This window comes from Asparagus officinalis, unplaced genomic scaffold (assembly GCF_001876935.1).
Source record: "Asparagus officinalis unplaced genomic scaffold, Aspof.V1 AsparagusV1_Un17, whole genome shotgun sequence".
NCBI lineage: Eukaryota > Viridiplantae > Streptophyta > Magnoliopsida > Asparagales > Asparagaceae > Asparagus > Asparagus officinalis.
The window spans coordinates 104115-112250 of record NW_017972283.1 but is presented as its reverse complement, the minus strand read 5'-3'; positions in this window follow the sequence as shown (position 1 = coordinate 112250).

The following is an 8136-nucleotide window of genomic DNA, read 5'->3' as shown; positions in this document are numbered from 1 at the left end:
TTACCTCATCTTACATTCCTTCATTGTAAATCCTACCAAACCAATCCTAAGTGACTGAATTGATAGCTCTTCTACATGTTCTTATTACTTTCAGTTATTTGCATTTTCATTTATCTATTTCCTAATTTACATCTTTTTTTATAAATCTATTAATCTGCATGCATCTTTCTTTTGAATAAAAATAGCCTATTTTGTTAAACTAAATGAGTCTAAATGTAAAATGATAGACTGAAGTGGATTGAAGCATTTTGATTTTTTTTTTTTTTGGTCAATGAAAATTTTTATTCATTACCAATATATGGAAGTTATAATACATCAATGTCTATCTCAAGACTGGTTACAGAAACAGTCTTCAAAAACTAAAAATTCTCTACATAGTTCTTTATGTGCTGAGGTATATTATCATTCAAAATCCTTGTATATACATGTATCTTTATCAAGCTAAAGAGATGATCAGGGCCTCTTAGTTGCTGTTGAAATATACGCAAGTTCCTCTCTTGCCAAATCATGTAGACTGAAGTAGATAATGCCATCCTTTTAAGCTTTATTTTGAAACTTTCCCCTCTCAAATTGTTCCCAAACCAGCTGGTGATTTGATCCCACCTGCATGATTTCCTTTTGAAGCATAGCCAATCCATAACTTGATTCCAAACACTAGCTGAATATTGGCATTCGAAAAAAAGGTGCTGACAGGTTTCAATCTGTCCTTCTCTTGAACATAGGGTGCACTGATTTGAGTTCAGAATTCTCATTTTGCAAAGTCTTTCTTGTGTTAGCAGCCTTGATAAGAATGCCAACCAGAGAATAAATGAATGTTTAGGTAGATTCCATCCACCCCAAACAGTCCTTGACCACGTAGCCAGGTTTGAGTACTGAAAAATTCTCCTACACAGCACTGAGACTTTGATTTTATCATTAGCACAGCTATCCCTGATGACATTCTGGAGATTATTCACACTACCAAATTTATCAATCAGCAAATTCCTCACTCTTAGAAGCTGCTTCCACTGCCATGAATCATTCTTCCTTGGTTGGACTTGCCAGATAGAATGCTGTCTTAGATAGTGACCATGAATCCACTTAATCCAAAGAATATCCTTCTTGAGATGAATCATCCAAAGAAGTTTGGCCGCCATAGTATAATTCCAATGCACAGCAGAGTATATTCCAAGACCCCCATGTTCAGTTTCCTGACATATAGAACCCCAGCTCACCAGATGAATTTTATGCCCCCACAAGAAATCTGAGCACATTTTATCTATTTTCTGAAGAACTTTGATAGGGAGTATGTAGTTACTGGTCCAGTAGTTTTGTATTCCCATAATCACTGTTTTAATCAATTGAAGCATTTTGATTTGATAAGTCTAGGATTCAGTTTTGTCCGAAAAAGGTTAAAACTAGAGGATCCGACCGCATAATCGCCACTACCAACATTTATGATATCATACATTTAAACTTTGATAATTAGTAACAAGCATCACGGTGCATGCAAATGCATCCATGACAAAGAATATGGAGGAGTACCATAGTCAAAAATTTTCTAAGGGGGGTTATTGGTTGGGACAAATTGGGGCCAAGGGGGAAAAGTGTTCCAATGGAACAATTTTACCCCTTTGGGATATTTTGAATGGGGTAAAGTGAGATAAAGTGGGATAATGAGATAATTTCAGCATTTGATTTGACAATTCATGTGGGATTATTAATGATGTGGCACCTTATTAAAATATAATTTTATCTATTAATTACTTCGAAATTAACTTATCCAATTAGTTTAGTATATTATTATAATATAAATATTATTTTATTTTATATTAAAATATAATATATTGTACTATACTTACAAATTACTATTATTAACTATTATATTGTATTGTATTATATTATATTAGCATGCTATACTATATATAATAATTAATATAATATAATATCAATATATTTAATATAATATTTTAATAATATAATATATTATTTTATTTATAAAAAATATAATATAATATCAATATATTTAATATAATATTTTAATAATATAATATTTAATATAATACATTATTTTCTTTATACAAAAATATAATATGTTATACAATAATTACTAATTAACATTATATTAATATGCTACATTATATAATAATTTATATAATATATGAATAATATATTTAATATAATATTTTAATAATATATTATTTAATTTAATATATTATAATATAGTATCATAGGATATAATGTACTTTATAAAATATTATAATATTTTACTTTATTCAATGTAATATTTTTTAAAATTTTATATTAAAATTAAAATAATATATATATATAACATGATAATTATAATAATATATATTAATAGGTATCATGTTATAGTATAATATATTATATTATTTCAAACTATAGTATTATATTATATTATATCATAATATTAGTAATTATTATATTATATTATAATAGTATGTCATATATATAATAACTATAATAATATTTTATAAATTAATTATATAATATTAAAATTTTAATATATGTTATTAAAATATTATATAATATTATAATAAATACGTTATACTATAATTACTAATTAATATTATATAATAATATATTACATAATATTATTAATATATGTTATTAAAATATTATATAATATTATAATAAATATATTATATTATAGTTACTATTATATAATATTATTAATATATGTTATTAAATTATGTTATTAAATTAAAATATTAATATATATTATATTTTATATATCATATCATATATTTATAATATAATTAGCATGTATTAGTTAAGTAATACAAAAATATTTTAAAATTATCCCAATTGCCTTCAAAGTGGAACAACATTGTTCCAATATGGAGGATGGGGTAAATTTAGGGTAATTATGAGGAAGGGGTGGAGGGGATCTTTATATAGTTGGTGTAATTTAGGGGAAAATGGAGTATGTGTCCCCCAATTACCCCAACAAACCAATAACACCACAAAGTTGACTCCAATTCCAATTACCCCAATGAATAACACCAAAAATTGATGTTCCAAAAATTATCTCATTATCCCCCAAATTACACCAATGAATAACCCCCCCCCGCTAAGTGTGATAGTATTTTTGTATTTTTTCCAAGTGTAATGGTATATTTGACATTCTAAATATATAGCTCACACAAAATAAAAATGGGCTTCTCTTAATATATAGCTTACATCATTTAATTGCATGTATATTTTAATTATTTACTCTGATACTAGAAACCATTGATTTCATTGATAATTATAATAATTTAAATTGATAATGAGATTTTTTTGGCTAAAAGACTAATTTGGTCCATATACTAGGGCTTCATAGTTAAGTTGGTCCCTGTACTTCATATTTTTCTCAACTAGGTTTCCGTACTAGAGCTTTACACTCAAATTAGTCCCGCTACTTTACTGTTTTTTCTCAATTTCATTCCTATACTAGGATGAAGTTTTTGTACTAGGGCATCATACTCAAATTAGTTTGCTATTTTTTTTTATTTTTTCTTAATTTCATTCATGTACTGGATAGGCTTTATACTCAAAGTGGTCCCCTATTTTTTTTTAACTTTCAACATTTTGCAGTAAACTCCTAATAACTTTCAACATCATAGTAAATCCCTCAAGAGCTTTCACAAATCACAATGAACCTCCAATAACTTTCAAAATTCATTCTAAGCCCCCAATAACTTTCACAAAAAATATCAAAGTTAATATCATTACATCTGATGTAGCACATGCAACACACGTGACTAAAAACCTCTTAAATTATTTGAAAAACACTTTTTATGACTTTTTTATATTTTCAATCTTGAAAATAGAAATCTCTCATTTTGTTGACTCGTTTTCCTATTGCTTGCTCAGATTTGGGTCATAAACCCTAATTGTTTCATTCTTTTGCTGAAATTGTCCTTCAAAACTCCTTTTTCATGTTGTGTTTTGGTTCTAATTTATGGGGCTTATCTGAAAAGTGCCAAACCCTATTGGGGATTTTCTTTAATTCAAATTTTTATCGGGGGAATAGTGTGATTTGGAAGTTATTGGGAGTTTAAGGTGATTTTGAAAGCTATTGGAGGTGTAAGGTAATTTTTAAAAGTTCTCGGATGGTTTAGTGTGATTTTAAAAGTTACATAGTGTTTACTACAAAATGCTGAAAGTTAAAATAAAGTAAGATGATAATATCACAATCAGCAAGAATATAATAGACAACCTCAGAATAAAATTATACATATCACAATGAATATCTTCCGAGATATAATATTCGGGTCAAACATGCCCTTATACAAATTGAACAAATGAATATTGAAGAAAATATAAACTACATCGTTCAACGGTAATAGAAAGGAAAACACTACAAGAACAACTGAGATCATCAACTAAGAAGAGATAACTACTTCGGTCTATTCTCCAACTCTATCTGCAAGACACTTCTATTGAGAATCCTCTGGCTCCTAACGATCTCCCAGCTAAACTTGTTCTTCCTTTAAGTCTGACGTACACCAGAGAAAACAGGTGTACGTCAACGTGTATGGCATACGACAAGACCCCACAAAAAACAAATAGAGCGAACGAAAACCCAAACAGAAAACAATACGATAACAAAAATGACAAAAGAACGTGCAACTAGAAATTTGACAAAATCAACATGCGAAAACACTACTAAAACATGATAAACATAAAACATCCAAAATCGATCAGGAAACGAGATCATGCAGCTAGCGATCAGTCTAATCATCCAAGTAACCGGGGCATACAATAGATGGAATTAATACCTAAAAATCTACAACATGAGACGTAGTACGTCAAGCGAAATAATTCAAACAAGGAAACCCTCATGTATATACCATATGTCTCAAATTATAGCTAATTAAATATTAACCCCAATCTATGTATGAAAAGAACACAACTGACCTACATCTCACACAAGAATCCTAATCACCTTAAGTAATAAGATCAGGTAACTAGTCATTCTATAACAGGTCGTTGGTCCACATCTCACACAGAGTCAACGCTCCTATCATCGGATAGTTGACTGTTCACAAATCCCCTACGTACACCCAATACGCCGCTACACTGGATCGGTCAGAGGGCTACACACAATCCGATTTCGGTCTGGTTCGAACTCAAGCAAGAATCAGGTGAATATCAAGCTCACAGACCAAAGTGGCTACACCGGCTCCACTTTGACCCAACAAACCAATCCCAAACTACACTGGATCATGGGGAGGCCTGGAAGATACATCAACAGCCTTATCCGATCACATGAATATGGACTTTCCCATCCCAACTCTCTTGTTTTCTAAGTCAACAATACACAGGTATCATGGTCTTGTACACGACACGCTAGGCAACTAAGGACATGAACTACTAACGGTTCTTAACAAAACAAGAAATAATGAATAAATACAACTAATCTTATGCAAATCATATGATGAACATGACTATATAAGCTAGAGATGAAACCAGGTGTGCATATATGACATGAGTGAGTATAAATAACAGTGTCAACATGTCGGTGTCAATGTACATGAAACGTCGTGTTCTTCAACTATCAATCACACAGTCATAATACAAAAATAATCTTTTTCCAAAATAACTTATTTAAAAACATTTCTCATTATAAAATAATTTCGTTCCACAACATAAATTCTAAAAAATTATAAATAATCTAAAATAATTCTATTACCCAAATAAATTCTTTAATTTATTATATTTGTCCTGGAAATACTATTCATCACATAACTACTATTCATTCAATATTATTCATCAAACACACGCAGATAATTATACTACAAACTAATCTACCCATATAATATATAATTATTGAAACGACAATGAGAAGCGGAATCTTGCCTCGGGTTTTTGTCGAACGAATCGACGTCGATGGCCCGAATCAGATCTGGCACGGTGGAGCACAACGAGGAGGCGGACGAGACTGCAGGGGCTGACCGCGGGGAGTTCGACGGGGCAGTGGACGACGGACTGACAGCTTCCTGCTGGGGGCTGAACGCGACGCGCGTGCGTCAGATCTTGAGGGGGGGTGGTCCGAGTTTACGGGCTGGTGTCGGAGTGAAGTGGCTGCACGAGGTGCAGGGTGCCGAGGCGTGAAGGGGGTCGGGGAGAGAGAGCGGTACCAGTGGAGGCAGGCTATCGGAGGGGCTATTGAGGAGGCCGACGGGAGGGAGAGGCTGGTTCGAGTGCTGGGGCGGTACGGCGAGGGGTAGAGTGGCCTGCTAAGCGCCGGAGAACCGGAGGCGAAGGGGCGTCAGGTACTGCCGCTGTGCTTGCGGGAGGCGCGAGAAGGGGGAGGAGGATGAATGCGTGGTGATTGCCGGAATGGCAACGAAAGTGTGCGTGGCCCTGGTGAAGGCGGTGGCCGGATGGTGGGGCAGGAGGAGGGATGGGTGGAGGTTGACGGCGAGCGGGGTGCTCGACGGGGAGAGATGAAGAGAGAGGAGAGAGAAACGAGTGGGGTGGCCAAGTTTGTGAAGAAGAAAGAGAGAGAACGAGAGCTGGAAAAGAAAATTTATATATATATATATATATATATATATATATATATAATATATATATATATATATATAATATATAGAGAAGAAGAGAGAGAGAGAGAGAAGGGGGAGGGGATGAATTAGGGTTTTCAAAATTTAATTAAAAATAACAATAATTACGAAATAAAATAAATAATTATGTGAAAATTATCTACGCATTAAAACGTACAATTTGTAGTATTACAATCAATAATACACAACAGTAGAATTAACGCAAGAAATTGCACAATTAAACAAGAATAATTAATAAAAAATATAATTACTTATATTTAAAATCAAATAAATTATATAATAATTATCTACGCGATAAAACGTACCAGTCATGCTAATACGATAGGTAATAAGCAATAGTAGAAATAATACAACAAATTATACAAATAATACGTAATTAATAATATAATGTATTATACAAAAATATACGTAATAATAATAATAATACCACGTATTATCCAAAATAATACGTAATAGTACCGGTAACTCAACGGATAAATTCCAAAAATTTTTACTGCACTAAATAAATTTATAAATATTTAAATCATTTAAATAAATATAAAACTTAGACTTTAAATTATAAAAAAGTATAGAAATTCAAGAAAAATATAAATACTATCTTAAAAATCATAATTAAATAGTTTAAAATACTAAAAAAATTATTTTAACTAGTATCAAAATTCATGGTACTTACATTATTCCTATTCTTACTTTTGTAGTTAGTTTTTAGTTTTCTTGTTTTTTATTCTCTTTCTTTCATAATCTTTAGTTTAGATTTTATCTCTTTATTTTTCAAAATGTGTTACTAAAATCTTGTAGAAATCCTAAAATTGCATGAAACTAATTTGATTTCTTTTATAATTTGTGAATTACTCTCTTGTGCTTAAAATGATCATGTTTAGGATAATTTACTAGAGAACTAATTGGTAGACGAAGAATTTGATAAACTATGCTTATCTTGAGTGGTTTGAGAGGTTATGCTTATGAATTCTAGAATTAATATCTAGTTGTTGTTCTTTTCATGAATGTTAATTTTACTTAGATAATAATTTGATGGGTTATGCTTTCCTTAAGTGGTTTGATAGTCTATGCTTAATAAGTCTAAAGTAGAATATAATAATATAAGTGTCGGAATGCCTGACGTGTATATTTTGTAAAAAAAATTAAAGTGATGCTAGTATCCATCAGAGGAGAAACAATATTTGGGTAGACTATCTCTTCTTGACTAAGTTTTATCATCAATCTCAAGAAGAGTAGAGCAATCCATAAATATTTACTCCTTAGATACATATTAGTATCACTTTGTTTGTAAAAAAGAAGTTATGAGACACATGCTTTCAGAAATTTATTTCTTCATGTTAATTACTCTTATTAAAAGAAACCCCTGATTAATAGAAAGAAAATAATTAAACATACATTAGAAATTAAATGCAGAAAGATATTGATTTTATTATCTTTTTAATGTACTATAAAATTTAAGGAAAAAAAAAAGATGGGATCTTGGATCTCTAGACAATATTCTGGAGCCCTCCCCCCTTTCAAAATATAAAATATAGAGGACCTTATCGTTGCTGTTTCAGACTCTAAGTCTCTCTTTCTT